This window comes from Triturus cristatus, chromosome 11 (genome assembly GCF_964204655.1).
Source record: "Triturus cristatus chromosome 11, aTriCri1.1, whole genome shotgun sequence".
Taxonomy (NCBI): Eukaryota; Metazoa; Chordata; class Amphibia; order Caudata; family Salamandridae; genus Triturus; species Triturus cristatus.
The window spans coordinates 333,163,718-333,191,158 of record NC_140594.1 but is presented as its reverse complement, the minus strand read 5'-3'; positions in this window follow the sequence as shown (position 1 = coordinate 333,191,158).

Below are 27,441 nucleotides of genomic sequence, written 5' to 3'. Positions count from 1 at the left end.
CACGGTTCCTCCTAGGAAATCCGCCCGTTGTCTGGTGGCGCACAAAAAGCCACAGCCGGCAATAAGTATTCGGCAAAGATTCCAATCACAGCGCACTCTCAGTTTGCAGTTTTCAGTCAACAGATCTATATTCCAACGTTACGTTATGTGTTTCGAGAGTAAACTCTCTTGATCACACATTGGGCGCTTGTGATGTGGTGCATTACATAGACGCCAGCACTCAGCATGTAAAGAGGACTTACATTCAAGTAGTATCACATAATGCAATTGGCCGTCATGTTTAAATGTGTCACTAGTTATATTACAGAATATTCATATAACTAAAGTATACATTACACAGTTTATACGTATAGTTTTGACACAAGAAACAATAGTAAAAGAAATGGTTTCAATAAGTGTTATCGCATGTCCCCGTTTAATTTCGAGACATATATATATCCTTATATATACATATATATATACACACATATATATCCTTATATATTCATATATATATATATATATATATATATATATATATATATATATATACTTGAGCCCTAAAAATCCCTTACTACCTCGTCACTCAAATTCTCAAACTCTAAAAAAGTGGGAACCAAGAACATAAATATATATAACAAAGCAGACAGATTGCCTTTTGAGTCAACAGCAGTCCACTGAGGAAACTTAAATTATCAACACAGAGAAAATCGCAGCACCCACTGAGGAATTTTTAATATCAGAACTGCAATGACCACAATGCACTGTTGCACACGGCCATGAGGGCGGAACATATAAATTAATCATAGGTGTGACATGAACTATTGCTGCCTCCTCTCCATGAAAACCAAGCCGGTGAACAAAAGCGCTCATGCCCGAAACGCATATGGAACTTGGTGTTTTTATGCTGTAACGAGCTAGATCGCGCTGATGTCATTTGAGATGTCATCAGTGATGTCATGAGTGATGTCACTGACCATGTCATGAGTGATGTAATATGTGACGTCATCAGTAGTGCATTGCGGGCGCGCGAGTTATAGTTAGCTGAACTAACTATAACGGGGGAATTTCAATGGTTTCTTACGAGTGAAATGTCCAGCTAACTATAACATGTGTGAAACCTTTGGTTTTTTCATTGAATTTCTAAGGTTTTTTAAATGCTAATTCCTAACTATAACGTGTGTGAAACCCATGGTTTTTTCAGTGAATTTCAAAGGTTTTTTAAATGCTAATTCCTAACTATAACGTGTGTGAAACCCATGGTTTTTTCAGTGAATTTGCAAGGTTTTTTAAATGCTAATTTTTTTTTTTTCTTCTTTTTTTTTTTACATATTTTTATTTTAATTTTCTATCCTTTTTTAAAGACTATGGTTAAATTTTTAAAATTATACAATATGATTTAATTTTACATTTTTTATAAAATAAACAGGTCAAATTTATTAGCAATACATTTTTTCCTTTTTTTTTTTATATTTTTTTAGTGCGCGTACGGTAAGCTTACGGTAAGCGTACGGTTTACGCAATGTCCGTAATTTATCTACGCTGTTTGCGTATAGTTACGCAATTTGCGTAGCCGCGCGTACTCCGCGTGGGGCGCGTACGCGTGTACGCTACACGCACACGTTACGCGGAAGTGTTGGGGAGTGACTGTTATGCGCATGCGCACGAGCGCGTGTCTTTTTTACGCGCATGCGTACTTTTGCCGTAAGCGCACCGTAAGCATACCGTAAGCGTACGGTGGGTCATGTGATCATGAAACACAACTTTTGATTGGTTGAAACTACTTTCAGTTCTAGAACTCTCCTACACCACACCCATTCCCCTCATTTCTGCTTGTGATCCCTTAGGAGAAGGAGCTGGGTTGTCTTTGTGATACGATGGCAGAACAGCAGAGCTCTTCTGAGAGTGAGGCTAGCAGCACTACCTTGAGGCAGAGAGCGAGGAAACAAAAGACCTCTTACGTATGGGAGTATTTTACTTTTCCAGAAGGCCAGCAAAAGGTAAATGCACCCTTAGTGACTTGTAAGCTGTGTAAGCGTGTACTTTCAAGAGGGAATCCTGACAGGAAGTATTCCTTTGGGAATCACACCATGATGAGACACCTTAAGGATGTACACAGAAGGACACATGCTCGACTTACTGAAGGTAACCCTTCAGTAAATCAACCAAGCACATCCACAGCAGCTCAGCCTGGACCATCATCTGCAGGGCCGAGTCCTTCTTCTGCAGGTCAGGTGAGCCCTTCATCTGTGGGGGGAGCATCTCCTTTTTCTGGTCCTCTGGAAATTAACCCTCGGTTTGCGAGGGTTGAAGTACGGTGCGCCACTTGTCATGATCTAATTACTTATAGGGAGACCAGTATTTCCCTAGTGAACAGTAAAATAGATCAGCACACTTGTCGTACCATCTAATATTCCCAATCTTTCTTTCCTCTGTCCCTGCATGAACACAACGGCTCTTTTAAGAGCCAACCTTACCTTTCATCTATTTTTTATATATGTTTTTAAAAACTTTTTTTTTACGGTACGCGTAATTTATTTTATTTTTTTTTAAAAACACTAAAAATCAATTATCACATTACAAGGTCCTTGAGAGACTACAATTAAAAACTGAAAATGTGATTGTAGAGAAGTGGAAAAAAGGGACCATGATATTATTGACTTACCATACCCACTCAAAAAAAGATTTATTCATTTAAATTTTTTTTTAATTGCTTTAAAAATGGTTCTAGTTTTCGAAAATTTTCTATCTCAATCTGAAAAAAAAGAAAAAAGTATTAATATTTAATAAAACATTTTATAATACAGTACACATATTTACATATTTTTCAAAAAATATTTTTGCCTTTTTTTTGCTGTTTTCAGAAAATATTGCATTTCACTATAAATTGTGAAAGCAATTGCATTCATCATTTAACAGCAGGCAAAAAAAAAATTAACAATCTCAAAGATTGTTTTAAAAAAGCCCACAATCTCTTTTTGCATAAACATAACTTTATAGAAATGCATAATATTCTTAAAAAATATCATCTAATATCAATACTTATTTCTTTAAAATACCGTCTGATATTTTTGTTTCAGAAGTATAATCACAATAATATATCTCAAATAACTCCACAATACATCGGGTTCCATTTCCTTTAGGCCAAATAGTAATTTTAAAATTCTTTTTTGGTTAAATTTCCAATGGTAATCCAATAAAAATCTAAAGTTTAAATTGTACAGATGTCACCGATTCTCTGTAACATTTTGGTTTCTGAAAGATTAATTAATAATTAAATAAGTCCACAATAGAATTGTTTACCTTTCCGCATGGCCAAATAGTAATTTTAAAAATCTTTTTTGAAAAAATTTCCAATGGCAATCCAATAACATTCCAAAATTTAAATTGTGCAGATGTTACCGATTTTTTCTAAATTTTTGGTTTTCCAAAGTTTCCTTAAAAAATTGAAAAATTCCACATTACAATTGGTTACCTTTCCATTAGGCCAAATGATAATTTGTTAAATCTTTTTATTTGTAAATTCCAAATGGTAATCCAATAAAATGGTAAAATTGTTTTGTCCAGATGTTGCCAAATCTCTCTAAAATTTAGGTTTCAGGAAGATTAGATAGGAATTTGCTAAATCAAAAGGCAAACGTTGCTTAAAAATCAATTGGGAATCATTACACAGTGTCCAGCCTTTTTCACATTTAAGATAAACTGTGTAATGTCCAGAAGTAACAGTAGGTCCTTCATGGAAAATTATTGCAACTGTTACAAAAGTTTTTCCTGAAATTGATAATTGCTGTCCTGTAAACTTCTTTATTAAAGTATCTAATTTTGAACCATCAGCTTTACAGCATTGCATCATTAAAATTACATACTGTCTGTGTTCCTTTAAAATTAATGTTGAAAACATGTCAGATTTACACTCACCGCATTGCATGCTATGATTAGCATCTTTAACTAATTTAGCAAAAGTGACTGTTTTACTCTCTGGCAATGTTAAATAAATAAACCTTTCAGAATCAACATTAGAGCCACATATATTATAACAGTTTTCACAACTATGTTCCCATTTATAAGAGAGACCAAATAAATTTTCAATGGGAACCCCTTCTTCTTCCAGTACCTGAAGAAAATAAATCAAGAATTCCTGTTCGTCTTGCTGTACATTTTGAGAAAACTGTGTTCGTCCTGAACATATATCTAAAAGTTTTCTAATTTCAGTAGCACTTTCTATTTGAGTTTTATCATTACTCAGCTTTTCAAAAAGGAGACTCAGCACAGAACAGAATCTTTTTCCCTGATTTACTATTATCTGCTCTTGCAAACTTTCCAGATAAAATGCAACATTCAGCACTACATTAGCGTAGCAGTTGACACCAGAGCTATTTTCAAAATAACATCCTACAACCTGTTCTTCATTTTCCTTATTCTTTTTGCTTGCAATTACATCACTCCTCTTTTTTTTCCTCCTCTCTACATCTTCATTACAGATATTCTCATTTCTCCTTTTACGAGAAACTACACGTTTCTCCAACACAGGATACTGACCTAAATGAGGAGCATAGCTTCTTCTTAATCTATTATACTCCTTTACACAATTTGTATCAGCACTAACTTTTGAATCATCAAAGTCTATCATGAATAAACCTGATAATGTTTTCACTCGTGACAAAGCAACATATGCCATACCTTCTTTGAACACAGTTGAACCAATGTTCACAAATGCACAATCTACAGTCAATCCTTGAGACTTGTGAATAGTTACAGCATATGCTAGCGAAAACGGAAACTGCTTCCTACGTACATATAAGTCTTTCACAAGCATGAAACGAACTGAACAACGACAAATGTCTTTAACTTCTTCTATCTGATCAAATTTTATTTTTAAACATTCAATTCCATCTTTTTTCTGATAATTAATAAAACCCACAACTCTTCCCATAGCTCCATTAACTAAACCTTTTTCAACATCCAAATTTCTCCTTAAAAATACTCTACAGTTCATGCAAACATATAGATTTTTTTCTAATCCAGCTGTTTTGGAAATGTTCTTCTCTAGTGAATCCAATTTATTTTTCAGTGTGCCTGTTAATGTGACAGTAATTCTTCCATCCTCAATTTTGTCCACTGCTTCCAATTTCCTGATATCTTCCTTTTCCAATTTCAAAAGCTCCTCATTGAATATTGAGCATTCACGTAGAGTTGGCATTAAGCAGATGACACTTTTGTTTTCTGCAATGTTCTTGTATATCTTCTCTGCAACTATTTCTTCCTTTGGAAATAAATTATGTAGCAGCCGACTCTATAATGCTTTTTTGCCAGCTTCAGTGAGTAGTCCAATTCTGATATCTTTCAGAATACTTCCATATTCTTCATCGTTTGCTTGCCTCATATTAGTAGTAAGTTCCTTGTACTCAAAGAAGGACCAAATATTTGTATTACCGATGCTTCCCAATGACTTCTTCGTGTCTTCATGTGTCACAGTATTAAACACTGGTCGTCCTTTAACTGGAGTAAGTTGCAAAAGATCTCCAAAAACTATGACGTGTTTTCCTCCAAATAACACGTCATAGTCTGTCTTCAGAATTTGCTGCATTCTTAAATGCACAAAGGCAAGCATTAAGTTTGATACCATGCTCACCTCATCAATAATGAGAACTTGCATCTTCTTCAATACTCTTGAAACTTCCAAGCATGCTTCTCCAGTTAGCTTGTTGTATTGTATTTTGTTCTCATGCTCCACTGGTAACATTAGCAAACGATGTAAAGTGATTCCTTTTATGTTATATGCTGCTAACCCAGTTGGAGCAGTAACCACACAAGACAAAGTAGAATCCGTTTTTTGCTGTAGGTAGCTTCTGATGACTTTTATTAGGAAACTTTTTCCAGTTCCAGCTTGTCCGCTTACATACATCCTGATTGGATGAAATGATGTGCATGAGCACTCTTTTTTTTCATGTAGAAATCCGTGATCAATTTTTTTTCTGATCTCTTCATAAATTTGTTGCTGCTCTTCGTTCAGTTGTCTTTCCAAATTTTGTAAGTCTATAAATTCTCCTTGAGCTTGATTCATAGCCGTTTCCACTTCATTCATGGCTATTGATGCTTCATTTTCAACGATTGGTTGTCCTAGGGGATCTTGACTGAGTGTTCCTGAACTTTGGCTGTCCTGTGAACTGTCTCTAGCTATTTCTGCTGCAATTGTAGTTTCCTGTTAAATTTCTTCATTTAACATTTGCAGATAAGTTGTGAATGTATTGCATTGTATGCTGTCTTTGCAAGCATTAAAAGAATCTTCATAGCTTTGAAATTCTCCCAGTAGTTCATCCTCTGTACGCCATGGTTTAAACAGCTGTAAAAGAGCCAAGTAGTAAAATTCCTTTTTGTCAGTAGTGTCGCAACTCAGCTTCCTGTGATTTATCAAACTTCCTTTTGTTTGCTTCACCAAACATCCTTCCTCACCAATGACTTTATATTTTCCATTGTTGATGTCTTCTGTGGCTTTCCGTGAATAAATGTAGTTCTGCAGCACTTCATAGAGACACATGTTCTCCAGATGATGACTTCTCTTGGGATAATATGTGTCCAACATGTTTGATTTCAAAATATCTGTACTTTCTGGGTCATTCTCGGCCAAATATTCAATTTCTCCAACAGATTTCAGTACCCGATTTCTCATTGCTGCAAGGCCTAAACTTGCCCAAATTATTCTTCTTGATTTCGAGTAGAGACTTGCAGAAGATAACCTATCTGAACATTCGTAGGATCCAATTTCTCGATGCGATAACATCTTCAAACTGAAACTGTACCGCTTCTTACTGACAGTTTTCTCGTGAGAAATCTCTTCCCACATTTCCTTCAATTCTGTTTTTTCTGATTTCGTAATGTAAGACGTTACATATCGAGCAACAGCAATGGAATTGTCAGCTACATACTGTATATCCATGTTAGCGTTCCACATGGATAAAATCACTGGGTTGTAGTCATTTATATTTTTGGATTCTTCTTTTCTTTTAAGGTTGTAGGTATTCTTAGGTGATTTTCTTGTGATAGTATGTCTCACAGATGACATAAAACTGTTAACTCTTCCATTTGAAAGAACAGGTCTAGGAAATCCAAATCGACATTTAGTGTAGTATTTATCTTTGCTCTTGTATTTCCGTCGACAGTATTTTCCACACCGATGACTTTGGAAACGTAAAACTTGCTCCTTTAACTTTTTCTCTTCTGTGCTTTTTGGTATAGCACATGTTGCATATTCTTCAATGTAAGATAACACTGCTTCATCAGTATCTGTTCCAAACTTTGGGGCATCCTTGATCCACAACAGCATATGAATATGAGGAGCACCTCTTGCCTGGTACTCTTTTCTCCAAAAGAAATCCACTACTTCTCCTAGAGGTGGATTTTTTTTATTGCAGATGAAGGACATCATAGCCTCAAATCTATGATTGAAATATCTGCAAACATTAACCGGATCCAATGAGCACAGTTCTCCTGCTGTCTTGTATTCGATGTTTTTAATGTTTGAATTTGCCTCTCGTAGAAAATCCAGTAAATCATCCCAAGCGTACTCCGCACAGCTTAGGGTAACGAACCATGTTGGTGTTCCTAAATTCCGTAACATGCATTTTAATTCACCATGGCGTCGGTACCAATATTCATTTGTCCCACGCTGACAAGCCATCAGATTGATCAGTTGTGTTTCCAAATGATCATCTCGGTGCTGCACTTTCTCCATAAAATCCTTAGCAGACACATTTTGCAAAAGTACTCCACTTTTTAAAATGTGATTTACTGCATAAGACAATGCAGACAAGTCGCTTTCAAATAAAAGATGGAACAAATAAGGAATACTTTGTCGAAATCTGGGATCTTCAGCATATAGTCTTGTAGTCCGATACTCAGAAGCTGGAATCTGTTCCGGACGTTCATCGTATCGTCCTCCTTTTCCTTTAGGAAACAGCTGGGGAAAACATCGAGCTTCCAAGCTCTCCTCCCATACACTCACGGGAGTTCCTTTTGCTTTCTTCATCTGAAATAGATCAATATTGTCTCCCATAACTTCTTTTGAATGAAGAGGATGTATGCTAAAATGTTCATAAATTTCTTCTTCCTTTGACTTGTCCACTTTTTCAATTTGTCCAGTTGGTGTTTCTGTGTCTTCTTGTAAATCTTCTTCTTCTTCTTCTTCTATATAAATTGATTCATACCATTTGTTATTCCTTTTCAAATACAAATTTGCTCTTTGTACTTTCCGTACATCTACCAGCTCCTGCCAAATCGTCTTATTCTTTGTAGGTACACCATTAACCAGAATAATTAATGGTTCAGTTTCCAAAGTATCCGCATCAATAGTTTCCATATTTTTTTTCAAATCCAAGGGCAAATACACCACTCTACCTTTTAAACCTCTCAGTAAATCTGAAGGAGGTAATTTACCAGTTTTGGGCTCCATACGTACTATGGTCTGGAACGGATGAACACATTGAATGAGTATAGACTCATATGTATTTAATTCAGAAAGTTCAGCAGGAATAGCATCCAATTCTAAATTATTATGTACAGCTCTGGTCGGCATTCTATTTTCCTCTAACTTGTTGTAACAGTATTTACAAATACGCTGAACTTCACCCAATTCAAAACAATTTTCAAGAAATATATATGTGGCAAAATCCTTCCACTTATAATTATCTTCATTTTCACTCTTTCTGTAGAGATCAACATACCTGGTTTGTTTTCTATAATGAGTTCTGCAGCAACAAATACAAGTAATATTTGGTCTTTCATTAGAGATTATTGCAAATTTTGTTATGTGATCATTAAATGTCTTACTTACAGAGGGTTCTACATTCTCTTCCACTTCTTCCTCATTTACTGTGTCCTTCTCTGCACTGTTTTGTTCAGGACCAAAGTAACAAAACTGAATTTCATCAACAACCTTCTCTACATCTGATACCGTTCCACGGAACAGAGCCCTATTCAATTCATCTAACTTTATTGCTGGACTTTTAGCAAAATACAACCGTCTCACAAACTTTCTCATTTCAGTATGATGAACAGCCAGCATCCTAAAATGATGGAAAACACTATTACACACTTTTCTAGATAGACAAGCCATTTTTCACTTCATAAGCACGACCTCTGGTGTCAACTGCATGCAGCAAACTATTACTTTGAAAATAACTCTCTTCATTAAAAAAAGGTTCACTACTTGAACTATGCATCCATTTTCCTAAAAACACTTTAGAAAAGTTTGTTCTGTTCACTACTCTTTTCCTTTTGCTATGTGATTTCAGTACATTAACCATTTTGTCTAATGTACGCATCCTATTCAAAATTAAAATGAATAGTTTCCTTTTTAATTCTAATGCCTTTGCTGCTATGGCTTCAATTTCTTTTTTTCTCTTATAAAACTTAGCCTTTTGCTTATATTTCTTCACATCCTTTATCAAATTGGACATAACTCTTCTCTGAAACATTTTTCTACGTATCTCTTTAACGCTGTTTTTCTGTTTAAGTTAATCTTTTTAGTTGCAGAAGGTATATTTGCATTAACTAAATTCTCAATTTTTTCCTGTCCTTTTCGATTGAAATCATTCTTTCCAGTACAGACATTTTGTACATTTTTCCTTTTTTTGAATATGTTCTTTAGAAAATTTTTTGTCTGCTTACCAGAAGATTTTTTCTTTTTCCCAACATGAGCATCTTCAACTAACTTAGGTCCTCCAGTTGTCTTCAAATATAGGTTTTTTTTGTGGTCTTTTTTTACTCTGGATTTTGTAGGCATCTTAAATTTTGTTCACTGCTCTTCAGCAATACCTGAAAAAAACTAAAAAAAAAAATCCTTTATTTTATTTAAATATATTACTACATTTGTTTTCACATTAGTCACAAAACGAAATTTCTTTGCCAATTTGAAAGCACACTTACTACTCTTTTTTTTGGCAAGTGATAATCACTTTTACAGACTGACACATTATGAATCCACTTTTCAGATTTTTTAAAAAGCACATGTCCAAACTGCTTTTTCAGACCAGCACCATTTGTAACCTGGGTGACTGCCTACACTCCAGCAAGGGCAACCAGCCTTAGTGATGCTGAATGTATTTGCATTACTGACTGAAACCTCAAACCCCACTCGCTTGTGAATACTGTGCATGATTCCACATGGTAAGCAGCTGGGTGTGTGCTAAGAGTCTGCTTCTGCACCAAAAAATGGCTCCACCTTTCCATCTAATGCAACTGTGAAATCACCAGAGCAATACGCAATAAATCTCTGCCTGTAATTCCTATTTGCACACAGAGTCATGTTTTCACATTAGTCACAAAACGAAATTTCTTTGCCAATTTGAAAGCACACTTACTGCTCTTTTTTTTGGCAAGTGATAAACACTTTTACAGACTGACACATTATGAATCCACTTTTCAGATTTTTTAAAAAGCACATGTCCAAACTGCTTTTTCAGACCAGCACCGTTTGTAACCTGGGTGACTGCCTACACTCCAGCAAGGGCAACCAGCCTTAGTGATGCTGAATGTATTTGCATTACTGACTGAAACCTCAAACCCCACTCGCTTGTGAATACTGTGCATGATTCCACATGGTAAGCAGCTGGGTGTGTGCTAAGAGTCTGCTTCTGCACCAAAAAATGGCTCCCCCTTTCCATCTAATGCAACTGTGAAATCACCATAGCAATACGCAATAAATCTCTGCCTGTAATTCCTATTTGCACACAGAGTCATGTTTTCACATTAGTCACAAAACGAAATTTCTTTGCCAATTTGAAAGCACACTTACTGCTCTTTTTTTTGGCAAGTGATAATCACTTTTACAGACTGACACATTATGAATCCACTTTTCAGATTTTTTAAAAAGCACATGTCCAAACTGCTTTTTCAGACCATCACCATTTGTAACCTGGGTGACTGCCTACACTCCAGCAAGGGCAACCAGCCTTAGTGATGCTGAATGTATTTGCATTACTGACTGAAACCTCAAACCCCACTCGCTTGTGAATACTGTGCATGATTCCACATGGTAAGCAGCTGGGTGTGTGCTAAGAGTCTGCTTCTGCACCAAAAAATGGCTCCCCCTTTCCTTCTAATGCAACTGTGAAATCACCAGAGCAATACGCAATAAATCTCTGCCTGTAATTCCTATTTGCACACAGAGTCATGTTTTCACATTAGTCACAAAACGAAATTTCTTTGCCAATTTGAAAGCACACTTACTGCTCTTTTTTTTGGCAAGTGATAATCACTTTTACAGACTGACACATTATGAATCCACTTTTCAGATTTTTTAAAAAGCACATGTCCAAACTGCTTTTTCAGACCATCACCATTTGTAACCTGGGTGACTGCCTACACTCCAGCAAGGGCAAACAGCCTTAGTGATGCTGAATGTATTTGCATTACTGACTGAAACCTCAAACCCCACTCGCTTGTGAATACTGTGCATGATTCCACATGGTAAGCAGCTGGCTGTGTGCTAAGAGTCTGCTTCTGCACCAAAAAATGGCTCCCCCTTTCCATCTAATGCAACTGTGAAATCACCAGAGCAATACGCAATAAATCTCTGCCTGTAATTCCTATTTGCACACAGAGTCATGTTTTCACATTAGGCCCTTAAACGAAATTTCTTTGCCAATTTGAAAGCACACTTACTGCTCTTTTTTTTGGCAAGTGATAAACACTTTTACAGACTGACACATTATGAATCCACTTTTCAGATTTTTTAAAAAGCACATGTCCAAACTGCTTTTTCAGACCAGCACCATTTGTAACCTGGGTGACTGCCTACACTCCAGCAAGGGCAACCAGCCTTAGTGATGCTGAATGTGTTTGCATTACTGACTGAAACCTCAAACCCCACTCGCTTGTAAATACTGTGCATGATTCCACATGGTAAGCAGCTGGGTGTGTGCTAAGAGTCTGCTTCTGCACCAAAAAATGGCTCCCCCTTTCCATCTAATGCAACTGTGAAATCACCAGAGCAATACGCAATAAATCTCTGCCTGTAATTCCTATTTGCACACAGAGTCATGTTTTCACATTAGTCACAAAACGAAATTTCTTTGCCAATTTGAAAGCACACTTACTGCTCTTTTTTTTGACAAGTGATAAACACTTTTACAGACTAACACATTATGAATCCACTTTTCAGATTTTTTAAACAGCACATGTCCAAACTGCTTTTTCAGACCAGCACCATTTGTAACCTGGGTGACTGCCTACACTCCAGCAAGGGCAACCAGCCTTAGTGATGCTGAATGTATTTGCATTACTGACTAAAACCTCAAACCCCACTCGCTTGTGAATACTGTGCATGATTCCACATGGTAAGCAGCTGGGTGTGTGCTAAGAGTTTGCTTCTGCACCAAAAAATGGCTCCCCCTTTCCATCTAATGCAACTGTGAAATCACCAGAGCAATACGCAATAAATCTCTGCCTGTAATTCCTATTTGCACACAGAGTCATGTTTTCACATTAGTCACAAAACGAAATTTCTTTGCCAATTTGAAAGCACACTTACTGCTCTTTTTTTTGGCAAGTGATAAACACTTTTACAGACTGACACATTATGAATCCACTTTTCAGATTTTTTAAAAAGCACATATCCAAACTGCTTTTTCAGACCAGCACCATTTGTAACCTGGGTGACTGCCTACACTCCAGCAAGGGCAACCAGCCTTAGTGATGCTGAATGTATTTGCATTACTGACTGAAACCTCAAACCCCACTCGCTTGTGAATACTGTGCATGATTCCACATGGTAAGCAGCTGGGTGTGTGCTAAGAGTCTGCTTCTGCACCAAAAAATGGCTCCCCCTTTCCATCTAATACAACTGTGAAATCACCAGAGCAATACGCAATAAATCTCTGCCTGTAATTCCTATTTGCACACAGAGTCATGTTTTCACATTAGTCACAAAACGAAATTTCTTTGCCAATTTGAAAGCACACTTACTGCTCTTTTTTTTGGCAAGTGATAAACATTTTTACAGACTGACACATTATGAATCCACTTTTCAGATTTTTTAAAAAGCACATGTCAAAACTGCTTTTTCAGACCAGCACCATTTGTAACCTGGGTGACTGCCTACACTCCAGCAAGGGCAACCAGCCTTAGTGATGCTAAATGTATTTGCATTACTGACTGAAACCTCAAACCCCACTCGCTTGTGAATACTGTGCATGATTCCACATGGTAAGCAGCTGGGTGTGTGCTAAGAGTCTGCTTCTGCACCAAAAAATGGCTCCCCCTTTCCATCTAATGCAACTGTGAAATCACCAGAGCAATACGCAATAAATCTCTGCCTGTAATTCCTATTTGCACACAGAGTCATGTTTTCACATTAGTCACAAAACAAAATTTCTTTGCCAATTTGAAAGCACACTTACTGCTCTTTTTTTTGGCAAGTGATAATCACTTTTACAGACTGACACATTATGAATCCACTTTTCAGATTTTTTAAAAAGCACATGTCCAAACTGCTTTTTCAGACCAGCACCATTTGTAACCTGGGTGACTGCCTACACTCCAGCAAGGGCAACCAGCCTTAGTGATGCTGAATGTATTTGCATTACTGACTGAAACCTCAAACCCCACTCGCTTGTGAATACTCTGCATGATTCCACATGGTAAGCAGCTGGCTGTGTGCTAAGAGTCTGCTTCTGCACCAAAAAATGGCTCCCCCTTTCCATCTAATGCAACTGTGAAATCACCAGAGCAATACGCAATAAATCTCTGCCTATAATTCCTCTTTGCACACAGAGTCATGTTTTCACATTAGTCACAAAACGAAATTTCTTTGCCAATTTGAAAGCACACTTACTGCTCTTTTTTTGGCAAGTGATAATCACTTTTACAGACTGACACATTATGAATCCACTTTTCAGATTTTTTAAAAAGCACATGTCCAAACTGCTTTTTCAGACCAGCACCATTTGTAACCTGGGTGACTGCCTACACTCCAGCAAGGGCAACCAGCCTTAGTGATGCTGAATGTATTTGCATTACTGAGTCCAACCTCAAACCCTTAAACTATTCTTTTTTTATACCAGTACACCTTAATTTATTGTGAAAACATAGTCCATATTATTTTACTTGTTCCTCGCATTTAAATTTCTCCCAAAACACAAAATAATAAACACAACTTCAACAAAAAGAATTGCATTTCTATTATTCATTTCTTAATTTACCATATACATCCCCTCTCAAACTCTAAACTCACCTTTAAAATTAGTTAGTTGTGAAAGAAATGTGGCACTCAAACAGCAGATTATCAGAGCCAGGATCTCTGTTCTTTACACCTCTCTCCTCTCAGCAGAACCAGATAATGGCAAACTTTCCCACTCTTTTTCCACAGATATACATGTAAGTTTCAAATCTCTGTGCTTCCCCCTTTTTTTCAAATGTAATCACACATTTCTATTGGTTGAAAACCAACCCTTTTCCAAAAGTACCCTTCCCCCAACTTGACTTCTGCCTAGTACCCTTCCCCCAACTTGACTTCTGCCTGCTACCATAGCAACAGCTCATGGAACACTGCTGTGTGGAGTTAGGTCAGAAGTTCGCCAAACAATGTTTCAATTCCACAGAGCAAGAGTGCTTGACTTTTCAAACCTAACAGCAAATCCCTAGTACTGTTCTTTGGTAACACATTTTTCTGTACCAATACAAAACATGCTTCTATTAATTTACACATACAGCCTAGTTTTTATTCTAGAATGGTATGAAACAGCCAATCAGTTCTTTTTTTTATGAAAAAAATATGTATGCCTCCATTTCCAAACTGTCTTTCATTTCTTTTTACCATTCTACTGAATTACACCTCCTGAGTGCATCCAGTTCTCCTTTGAAGATGTTCACAGTGTGGATTGTAGGGCACAGCTATGTCTTCTGGAGTGAAAAGTTTGCAGAGAAAACAGGTATGGTGAGAGACCTTGCTTTGCCAAATGTAGACATTAAATGGATTGGTCAGAGAGGGTTAAAGTGGCACCAATTGATGCCATTGGTGAAATCCTTCATGCAAAACCAACACCCTGACCTCATAATAGTGCACTGTGGTGGCAATGACCTAGGCACTTTGACTGGGGTAGGTCTGGAAATGCTTATGAAGGACACCTTTGCACAACTGTTTTCACTTTTCCCTAAAACTGCCTTTGTGTTTTCTAACATATGCCAAAGGCAAAAATGGAACTGGTCCAATCATTTCTGTCCGCAGATTGACAAAGCAAGAAAGCACGTCAACAAATCTGTTTCTGCTTTCCTCCGTGACTATGGTATGGGTTCCATTTACCACAACAACTTGCGTTACGACATGCAAGACATTTATAGAGGAGATGGTGTGCACTTCAATGATGAAGGGAACAGAGTCTTCCTCTTGAACCTTAGACTCTGCATCGGTACTTACTTGTAGGTACCACTTAAAAATCACTTCATAAACACAACGGCTCTTTTTAGAGCCCCCTAATATCTAAACACTTAAATCTGCATTTCATTTCTTTTTTTCTTTTTTTTTTTCTACCGTACGCGTACGGTGAGCTTACCGTACGCGTACCCCGTGATTTTTTTTAAAAACAATAAATGTTTTCTTTGTACTTTTCTGTCCTTCTTTGACCCCCTTACAAATGTTAGGGGGTCTGTAACTCTCCTCCTTGCCCCCTTTTCTTGTTATCACTCTTTTTTTTCTGAGTGAAACACACGAAATGGCGGCCGCCGCTTCCTGGTTTCGGCCGATTCAAATGTTTACTAAGATCTAAGAGCCAATCAGAATCGTGCTCGCGCACGCCACCGTACGCGTACGGTAAGCGTACGGTAAGCGTACCGTAAGCGCACCGTAAGCTGGCTCAGATATATATATTGATTTAAAGGCTATTTTCTCAGAATCTACTGAACAGATTTACACCAAACCTACAAAAGGCACTTCCTTGACCTGAGGACTACCTCTCTGCCAAATTTCTAGTAATTCTGTTCAGCCGTTCGGGCTGTAGCCCTGTCTAAAGGTCCTATGGAAAAATGCATGGAAAAAACGCGTTTTGGGACCCCCCTTTTATCTCAGCCCCAGCTTGACGAATCCCCCCGAGACTTTCAGGGAAGGAGCGGAGCGTAGCGCCCCACCTATTTTGAAAAATTCGCGAGGATTCGTCGACCGGCGCCAAAGTTATTCAAAATAGAATGTTGCGGATTTCCTATGGAAACGTGGTCCTAACTATAACTACCTACTGGCGACCGCCAGTAGGTAATATATATATATATATATATTACCTACTGGCGGTCGCCAGTAGGTAGTTATAGTTAGGACCTATTTTTCATAGGAAATCCGCAACATTCAATCCCCAATAACTTTGGCGCCGGTTGACGAATCTTCGTTCCACTCCTATCCTGAAAGTCTCGGGGTGATTCATCAAGCAGGGGCCGAGAAAAAAGGGGGGGCCCAAACGTGTTTTCCCCATGCAATTTTCCATAAGAACATTTAGCCTCAGCTACAGCCAGAACTGCTGAACGGAATTACACCAAATTTGTCAAAAAGGTAGCCCTTGGTTCAGAGTCGTGCCTTTTGGTTAAATGGTGTAAATCCGTTCAGTAGTTCCTGAGAAAATCAAAAGTAAAATCACATATATATCTGGGCGGAGCCTAACCACACATCTCATCGTGAGATCTGATTGGCTGTCAGCACTTCAGCCAAGAAGTGTTGGCAGCCATCTTCGGACCAATATACATGATAGCACCTCATTAAAAAGCATTGCAGTTAACGGAAGGTTGTAAGACTTTAGTTACATTATAAATCATTTGCTGATGGTACCATACTCATTTTATGAATTGTGGTGTGTTCTAAGGTGATTTTACCATGTGAAAAAGCCTTCTGCTGGGATATCATTAATCATGTTTGAGAGAAAACTATTTTCTCATGCTTTTCCCACAGAGGTTTGGAAGGTGATCTATGAGCTAAACTGAGATCATATTTTCTGTAAATTCACATTATCTCTCTCAGTCATGTGAGAATGAAGTCTGACATTCTCAGTAAAACATGTACATCCAACAAGGGCAGAAACTGTCAGTTGATTCCTTTGTGTTTTACTGCAGTTTCCCAGAGTGTTCTAAAGAACAACTAGAGCAGTAACAGTCCTACTTATGGCAAAAGTATTGCACACCTGAAGCCATCTTGATTGGAATAAAGTGGTAACTCTTAAAGCATTTCATTTAAAAAGGAACAAAATGAGGGGGTTCATTTTGCCATAGAAAGTATGATTAGTGCTGTAGAAAGAAAAAGTAGGGCACATTTTGAGTGACTTCTCAAATCCTCTTCTATTTCATTAAACATTTCTGACATGCAGACTGAAACATGCACTTTCAATACCAGCAGCAGACTTCCCTGGTGAGCAGTAGCTTTACTACAGTGATCTAATGAGCAACTAGAGTGTTAACATTCTGAATTTATGGCAAATGTGTGACACATCTGAATGCCTTCTTGATGGAATCAAAGTAAAAAACTGAAAGTATTTCCTACAGAGGAGACTGTAGTAAATGAGGAAATTAGGAAACTTCATAACAAATAAGTCTCCCAAGATTGCCACCAGAGACAAAAGAGCCCAAATGTAGCACAAATATCACCCAGATGTAGCCCAAGTATAGCCCAATGACAGAATGTCCCAGAGTGTTCTTAAGAACAACTAGAGCATTTACTGTCTTACTTATGACAAAAGTATGGCACTCCTGAAGGCATCTTGATTGAAATAAACTGGTAACAGTTAAAGCATTTAATTTAAAAAGGAACACAATGAGGGGGTTCATTTTGCCATAGAAATTATGATTAGTGCTGAAGAAAGAAACATTAGGGCACATTTTGAGTGACTTCTCAAATCCTCTTCTATTTCATTAAGAAATTCTGACATGCAGACTGAAACATGCACTTTTAATACCAGCAGCAGACTTCTGTGGTGAGCAGTAGCTTTACTACAGGGATCTAATGAGCAACTAGAATGCTAACATTCAGAATTTATGGCAAATGTGTGACATATCTGAATACCTTCTTGATGGAATCAAAGTAAAAAACTGAAAGCATTTTCTACTGAGGAGACTGCAGTAAATGAGGAAATTAGGAAACTTCATAACAAATAAATCTCCCAAGATGGACACCAGAGACAAAAGAGCCCAAATGCAGCACAAATATCACCCAGATGTAGCCCAATGACAGAAGTGTGCAAAACACTTTTTATTTTTTGTGTTTTTGCAGTTTTATATAGTGCAGACTTGTCAGGTATTGGAGTGCTTTACATGAGCGTTAGTTATATCACACAAGAACAAATTGATTTTGGTTGTAGACATGGGGAGATTAAGTGATATGACCAGAATCACAGAATGTCGAGCTGAAGCAGAAACTCCAACCTGGTTCCCAAGTTGCAAAGTCTGCAGCTCTGGAAATAACACCACATCCTCTCTCCTAAGTGCAACATTTAATCAAATGGTCAACTGGATAAAAAAACATAAAGATAACAAATAATTTAAAAGTGCTTTGTCGCTATTTGAAAACTCAGAAAATAAGACCTCATTTTAGTTTTTTAGAGCACTAACGATAATTTTGATGCAAATAAGACCCTCTCATATATGTAATTTCTAAAGGAAATGCTCTAGGTATTACAGTTTTGATTACATCAAGATGACGACAGGCGTTCCACACTTTTGTAATAAATATAGAATGTTAGCAATCTAGTTGTTCATTAGGATATTGTTGAGAGGCAGAGGCCAGGGGCATGGACTCTGAAAATTGAAGGTAGGTAGGAGGGTGCAGAGGCAACAATTTGACCACACTGGGCAGGCAGGAAGGCCAGTGGCAGCACAACAGACTATGGAGGGCAGTGGAAAGGGGGGCAGGGGCAACAAACCAACAATACAGGACTGGCAAGAGAGGCTGTGGCAATATAATAGACCATTGTGGGCAGAAGGAAGAGGCAGAACAGCCGTACATGCCAACAGACCCTATTCAGCCAGAAATCGTCCAATGTTTTTAAGCTCAAATGGGCTTTATTTGATCTGTCTCCTGTCTACAATCTCCTCTTTTTCAATGTAACTCAAAGGGGAAAATCAATACCCCAGTTTTTTTTCAAAATCTCCCTCTTACCAAGTTCAAAATGTTCATAAGTATGGTACATTGAATCATGGTAGGCAGGAGGAATTGGGGTAGGGACTTGGACTCGGATAACAGAGGACTAGAGGGACATGGAGAGGTGCACCAAACTGACCCTACAGGGCAGGCATCAGGGTTTGCAGCAGCACAATACACCACACAGGGCATGCGGGACGGGAGTGCAGCACAACAATCCATAGAAAGCAATAGGGAGGGGACAGGACCATACACATGGACAACAGAGAACAGAGGGGAAAGAGGCAATGGTAGCTAGCTGACCATAATGGACAGACAGGAAAGAAAGCTGCAGCATAACAGACCATAAAGGGCAAGAGGGACGGATCAGGGGCATAACAATGGATCAGACAAGCCAGGAGGGAGGGAGGGAATAGGGGTCTGCACATGGAAACAGAGGGCTGGAGGCAAGGGGGCAGGGCAGGAGCAGCAAGATGACCATGGAGGTGAGGCAGGGTGGGCACTAGAAGCAAGACACACCATGGAGAGCAACAGTGAGACTATGATGGCATACACACAGACCATGGAGGGAAGGTGGGAGGGGCCATGGCAGCACAGAAGACCATGCATGGCAAGCGGGAGCATTAGTGGCAGCACAATGGCTATGATGGGCAAGAAGGAGGGTGCAGGGGCATGCACAAAGGACCATGGAGGATAGAAGGGAGGGTCAGGACCTGGCCACAGACAAGAGAGTTCAGGGGAAGGGGCCTCACAACAGACCACGTGGGGCAGTCAGGAGGAGCAGTTGCAGCACAACAGACCAGGGAGTGCAGAAGAGTGTGGCAGTAAAATGGACCATGGAGGACAGGAGGAAAGGGATAGGAGCATGGAATGTGGACAAGCAGGGTAGAGGTGGCAACAACAGGTTACAATCATCTGACAATGCAAGGCAGGTGGGAGGGGAGTGGCAGCTCAACAGAACACTCAGAGTAGATAGGAGTGGCAGGTCCATGGGACATGGTGGGCAAAAAGGATGGAGCAGGCACATGCACAAAGATATCGGAGAGCAGGGGGAAGGAGAATAGGGGCAGCAAAGTAAGCACAGAGGCTAAGCAGGAGGTCAATGATGGGGCATAGAATTGGGCAATGGAGGGCAGGAGGGGTGGACTGGTACATCATGCTAAATGGAGGGCAGTGGCAGCACATCAGACCATGAATGTCAGGAGGGAGGAGGCTAGTCCATGGATTCAGACAACAGAGGATAGGGAGGAGGTGGATGGGGCAGCAAGCTAACTGTTCAGAGAAGGCGGGAAGGCCAGTGGCAGAACAACGGCCACACAGGGCTGTAATAAGGGAGCAGGGACATGGACTTGGACAATGGATAGCTAGGAGGAGGGAAGGCAGGAGCAGCAAGCTTGGTTGGGGGTAGCACAATGCCAGGCCCTGCTTCCAACCCCCCACCATCCATTGTGATATGCATCTTACTTAACGTTAAAAAAAACCTAGCAATTTGCTGAAAAAAACAAAGATTACAGGGACGTTATAGTTAGACTCAGATTTCACTCATACACAACCAGTGAAATTCAGCAGTTATAGTTACCTGAGCTAACTATAACTTACGCCCCCGCAATGTACTGCTAATGACCTCAGACATTACATCATTCATGACATGGTCAGTTACATCACTCATTACATCACTCATGACATCTCTAATGAGCTGTGCATGGAATGGAACTATAATCGCAAGAACTTTATTTAGGGATAGTGTGTGTATATTAACACCCTTTTTTTCCTTTTCTTTCGTGTAAGAACCATTATAATACGCAATATGCCCAGATTAATATGGCCGATAGCCTTTCCCTCTAAAGTAATGTACAGTCCATTGTTTATGTTGATGTTTGCAATTCTAAGTATGTTTATGTTTATTATGAATAAGTCACTTTGACGAACATACAGGTATGGCGGTCACAGGGCAAGATATGCTGAAATGACATTGTGTGCATATTAACACTTGTTTTCTTTTCTTTATTGTATCAATTCCTGAATTTTCACATCGTGACCAGGCCAATATGGCCGCCAGCTTTTTGGATTAAAGTAATGCACTGCTGATGACGTCACATATTACATCACTCATGACATGGTCAGTGACATCACTGATGACGTCACTGATGACATCTCAAATTACATCACTGATGACATCATCAACGTGATCATCTGATGCACCTCCTCACACTCTAAAATACAGACTACCATTCTCAAAACCATAGACACACCAATACTAGTACAGCTACAATATTCTGTGCACAATGCATGCAGACCTCTAATCAGCTACATAGCTATGATACAGTCTTTTAAATACTCAGTTAGTACCTATGCAGTCTAGGAATCCTTCTGTCTGTCCCATGCACTTCTCCATTCAACCATCCAGCACTATCTACGTATCCTATCACTCTGCCAATACTTAAGCACTACTACATTTAGCATGCACTCTCTTTGCAGCACTGAAATTACTCCAGTTATTAGTCATATACTTAAGGAATGGCCTAGCCACTAACACAAGTGCAGATACAATATTTTGTACACTATGCATGCAGAACTCTAACCAGCTACATACTACTGATATGCTCTTCTAAGTACCCAGTTAGTTTCTATGCAGTCTAGGAATCCATCTGTCTGTCCCATGCACTTCTCCAGTCACCCATCCAGCACTATCTACAAATCATATCACCCCACCAATACCTAAACACTTTTAAATTCAGCACGCACTTTCTTTGCAACACAGAAATTACTCCAGTTATTAGTCGTATACTTAAGGAATGGCGTAGTCAAAAACACAAGTGCAGGTACAATATTTTGTACACTATGCATGCACACCTCTAACCAGCTGCAAACTATTGATACACTCTTCTAAATACCCAGTTAGTACCTATGCAGTGTAGGAATCCTCCTGTCTGTTCCATGTATTTCTCCAATCAAACATCCAGCACTATCTACTTATCCTATTATTCCACCAATACCTAAGCACTTATAAATTCACTATACACTCTGTTTGTAATACTGTAATTATTCTAGTTACTAGTCATGAACTTATGAAATGGCCTAGCTACTGCCACAAGTACATCTATAATATTTTGTGCACTATCCAAGTAGACCTCTAACTAGCTACATACTATTGATTCACTCTTCTAAATACCCAGTTAGTACTCATGCAGTGTAGGAATCGTCCAGTCTGCCCCATGCACTTCTTTAATCACTTATCTACCACTATCTACTTATCCTATCACTCCACCAATACGTAAGCACTTATAAATTAAGTGTTCACTCTGTTTGCAGCACTGTCATCATTCCAGTTACTAGTGGAATTCTTATAAAATTACCTAGGCACCAACACAAGTACACATAAAGTATTCTGTGCATAATCCCTACAAATCTCTAAGCAGATACATACTATTGGTCCACTCCATTAAATACTGAAGTAGTACCCATGCAGCGTAGGATACATCCTGTCAGTCTCATGCAATTCTTCAATCACCCATCCAGCACTATGTTCTTCTTGTATCAGTCTGCCAATACCTAAACACTTATGGGGCAAATTTACAAGCACCCTGCGCCACCAGTACGTCACTTTTTGTAATGTAGTGATGGCGCCAGGCACTCCTTCATATTTACAAGGAGAGGAAAAGCCACCCAGCGTGGTTTTTTCTCTCCTTGTAAATACGACCCCTTCATACACAGAACATTGCGTTGAAGGGGCGTCCCATAGGTTTTGCTGTGGGTGTTCCCATGCAACACCCATAGAACAAGTCACATCTCCAGATTTATGAAAAATCGTAAATCTGAAGATGTGTGTGAATGCTGCGCCAGCCTAGAGTTGGTTTAGCAAGGCGCAACGAGGAGAATTGTTTTAAGTTCTCCTCATTTTTTCCTCTTTCAATGCATGCTGCATTCCACAGCATACATTGAAAGAGGAAAATGCCTTTACTTATTGTTTTTGTGCAGGAAGGTGTCCCTTCCTGCACAAAAACAATCTCCACATGACACAGACATCCTTGCACCATGGTGCAAGGGTGCCTGTGTCTCCGCATGGCTGCAGTTTGTGCAGCAGTGCAGAGGGAAGCACAGAGTTGCAACATATTCATGTACATATGTCACTTCCCTGTGCTTCGGAAGTGCCACAGTGCAGTGCAGTTAAAGAGCTTGCAGTGTCATGCTGCAGTACTTCCTCATAAATCTTCACCTATAAATTCACTATACACTACCAATGCCTTCTTTCAGTCAATCATGCTGTATACATATATTCAACCAAACTTTCACACATTACCTTGCAATTATAGTTTTTTCTTTACCCAGATAAGGTAGCTCTGATAAGAACTTTTTTTTCTTCTTTTTTCTTTTGTATTTTTTTTAACAATTTTGTATTTTTTTTTTTTCAAAAAATGAATGAAAAAAAGAACGAATGAAACAGGAAACATTTGGAATTACTTATCATTCCAAAAACAAAAAAACAAAAAAATTAACAACGATGGTTGCGTTGCGCAGCACAAACTGCATCCACCGACTGCTCACAGAAGCATATAAGTTTTTTACACTTCACGCAGTGTTGCTCGAGAAAGGTGAATTCTGGCCTAATGTCCATTGCAGGTGTTCCTGAGGACGCTCCAGATGTACTTGCCACAGCAGGTGAGGGGTTCAAAGCAGCTCGCCTCATTTCCTACGGAGCAAGATTGACAGGATGTGTGGTCCGGAGATGCTTGTACATAGAAGCAGTACCACAAGAGTATCTTTTTTCACTGCCTCTTGACAGGACTCGGTCACAAATTTTGCACGTCAACTTTCTCGCATTTACTTTCCTCTCTCCAGGTGGAAAAGTGAAGAATTTCCACACAACAGATTCCGGCCTCTGTGGACGTGGTGCCTCCTGCAAGAATTCTTCTTCAGAAGATACTTCCTCCTGCTGCTGCTGCTGTCCAGATGCCATTTTCTTTGATATTTTTGGAAAAACACCAAAAAAACAAGCAAAAAGGGTTCTTGTAGGAAAAGAGATGTGTCTCTAAAGATGCTCCAATAAGAATGAATAAAATGGGTGGGGTCCTTCAATAGTTACAGTGGGAAATGTTATGAACCAATGAAATCTTTTTTTTTTAGGTCACATGGGATCCGCGCACTCTGCGCTCACGAAGCACGCACCTGATGCGACTTCGCGAAAATATATTTAAAACTAATATAAGTTTATTATAAGTACAAATATATTATTTTTATGAATATCTTAGATAGCCTCTTGCCCTAATATGTATATTAAACACACATACATATCTTTTTAGAACATAAAAATGTTTTGCATGAGTCGCGCACCCAGCGCGCCCCAGCACGTATATGACGTCACGCGGGACCCGCCACCATGCAAGCGTCGCGTACCGTAATGCGCATGTGTCATGAATGCGCGGGAGCAGGAGCCGTGGACTGGTCGCATACCAATCGCGCACATCACGTAATATTAAATGTATATGATGTAACTGAAAAACACACAGCCGTCGCACACCATGCGCGGATCCTTCACAACGCTTCTAAAATGGCGGCTAGAATCCATGCACCCACCGTGATGTGTACGCTTTGGGTGCGCGACTAAGAAAAAAAAATTGGAAATTTAAAAAAAAAAGAAAATAATATCAATATATTAAAATAAAAAATAAAAAATAAAAATTAAACAATATTTCTGTTTATTTTTTTATTTCTTTTTGCAATTTTCAGAAAAATATATAATGTAATTTAATGAATAAAATATTTTTAAATAAACACTTAAAATACTGTAGAAAATCAGTACAAAAAAATAGGTATAACTACTTTTACACTTAAAAATTAGCATTTAAAAAACCTTTGAAATTCACTGAAAAAACCATAGGTTTCAGAGACGTTATAGTTAAAAATTAGCATTTAAAAAAGCTTTGAAATTCACTGAAAAAAACATAGGTTTTCAGGGGTGTTATAGTTAGCTGGACATTTCACTCGTACAAAACAATAGAAATTCAACCAGGAAGTGTTGGCAGCCATCTTTGAACTCAGCTTCAGGCGAGTACAACAAATAACATAAATAAAAGAACATGCGGTAGAGTAGAAATACCGTAACTCCCAAGCCTTGGTCTTGGTTTTCCCCTGGAGCTCCTCCAAAGTATGAAAGAATTTTATGGAGAGCAAAGAAATGCCATCATTTTGTGAAATTCGACTATTTGCAGCAAAAGAAACCAGGCTTGGTGCTTGTTTACATTATAGTCCAAAGGTGGGCGCCTGATCCCGGGTGCATGCAGGCTTTTTCTTAAAAAGAGGAGGGGGCACAGTGGGCCCCTCACCTTGTGCATACTTATAACCCAGGGACCACCACCCCCCAGGGGCTTTTATTATTTGGGAGTTTTATTTAGCGCAAACTCTACTTGAAGGTATCAGAGCATTGTACATGAGCACCAGTTGAGTTACAGATGGACCCATTAATTTCATTAGGCACAAGGATATTATGTTTTTTGCCAAGAATCACAGGATGTTGAGTGTCTCAGTTCCCCAGCTTTGAGGTCAACTGCTTTTTTTAATGTCGGGGCGTCGCTCGAACACCACAGCCCCAAGGTACTACCACCTACCATGGACTATATAAAAAAAAATGGGGGACCACCTCGGCCCTGGGGACTGACACATCCCCTGGCTAAATTCACAGTAATGGAGGGACCTCACAGACCCCCCGTGCCCCAAGGACCACCACATCCCCGGAATAAATAGAATAAAACAGTGGGAGAAGAGCCACCTCCCCGAGACTTGCCCATGACATATAAAGGTGGTGGGTAGTGCGCCCTTCCCCTGGGAGCCAATATTGGCCTTGGGGATGGTCACCCCTCAGGGCAGGCTCCTGTTATGTGCCAGGGTGCCCACCCCCGGGACATAGCTGTTTGCTGTGACTTGGCAGGACCTTTAACAGCTACCACTAAGTCACAGCAAACACTCCGCTTCCAGCAAGTTAGAGCGGAGAAATGCTCTCGGTTGCTGCTAGCAGAGCATTCATCTGTTTCTCTGCCTGCCATCAAGCAAGCAGGGAAACAGATGCATGTTTAGCAGCTCCCTGTGTGTGAAAGCAATGTCAGCTCCTGCAGGAGGTAGGAGCCTGCAGGGTCCTCAGTGGCAGGGAGGAGGGCTGTGTGGCCCTCTCCCCCACTGAACTATGGCAGGCCATAAGGGATGGGGCCCAAAGTCGGCCCAAGAAGGGGTGCCACATTGTCTATTCTATTCAAATGTGTCCTGGTCACTCAAATAGACCCACTCATAGATGCACTCACATTCCCACTCAGAGACTCATGCATCCACTCACAGAACCACTCAGACACTCACTCAGAACCCACATGCACTCACTCACAGACCCACTCAGACACTCACACATCCACTCACACATCCAGTGAAACACTTATGGAGGTACTCCCTGATTCACTCAGATACTCACACACCCACTCACACACCCATTAAGACACTCGTGCACTCAGTCACACACCCACTGAGACTCTCTTAAACTAACTCATGCACTCATTTTCAAAGGTTGCAGAAATATAATTTAAATAACCTTAGAAATTCACACAAAAAAGGTTAACAGGACTTATAGTTAGGAAACAGAAAATAAAAGTGATTTGAGATGTCATCAGTGATGTCATTGACCCATGTCATGAGTGATGTAATATGTGAGGTCATAAGCAGTGCATTATAGGGGCATACATTATAGTTAGATAAGGTAACTGTAACTGCTGAACTTCTCTGGTTTTGTGTGAGTGGAATGAGAACCTAACTATAACGTCTCTGTAACCTTTGATTTTTTCAGTGAATTTCTAAGTTTTTAATTACATTTTCTAACTATAACGTCCCTTTAGCCTTTGTTATTTTGTTCAGGAAAAATATATATATACATATATTACCCAGTAGCTGTTGCCACTTGGTATTTATAGTTGGGACTGCATTTTTGGGTTTGCTTATAACTTTGATGATGGTTCATGAATCTTCATAAAAACTTTCCAAGAAAAACTCTCCTTCACCTTAGCTCCTTCCTAGAAAGTGTCAAGCGGGGCCTGAGAAAAACAAGGGGCGCAAAATGAGTTTTCACAATTCATTTCTCCACAGAAAAATTGAACAGCTATAGCACAAGTACTGCTGAAAGGAATTACACTAAATTTGGCAGAAAGACAGATCTCGGTCCAGAAAGCATGTTTTGAAAAAATTAAAGTTAAAAAATGGTGTTTATTTTGGACTGCGAAGGATCCACTGGGCCAAAAGATCTCAAAATAAGATCTCATTGGCTGCCACTACATAAAAAAGATGTGGTAACAGCCATTTTAGGACTTTACAACTCAGTCCCCTATCCA